A 330-nucleotide genomic window follows, 5' to 3' on the forward strand; every position below is an offset into this window, starting at 1 on the left:
AATCAACACATATTTTTTTATTTTATTAATTAATAATAACCCGTATTTTCGTACAAATATTAAGAATATTTAGTGTACAAATTTTTTCGTTTTTTCCGACAAAAAATCCATCGCAAATTTCGTTGATAATTCCGACAACTAAATTCCGTCGCTAAAAAAATTTGTCGGTAACTTGGTATTTTCTAGTATTGATTTTAGAAGAAATAACAAGAACTTGAATGTTCACTATTTTTTCTTCTCAATGATATAAGAAGAGAAGATACAAGTGTTGTAGACCACATGATATTGTGGTCAATTTTGTTATTAGGACATAAAGAATTTGGGTGTGGG

The sequence above is a fragment of the Arachis ipaensis genome, chromosome B07, assembly GCF_000816755.2.
Source record: "Arachis ipaensis cultivar K30076 chromosome B07, Araip1.1, whole genome shotgun sequence".
In the NCBI taxonomy this organism is placed as follows: domain Eukaryota; kingdom Viridiplantae; phylum Streptophyta; class Magnoliopsida; order Fabales; family Fabaceae; genus Arachis; species Arachis ipaensis.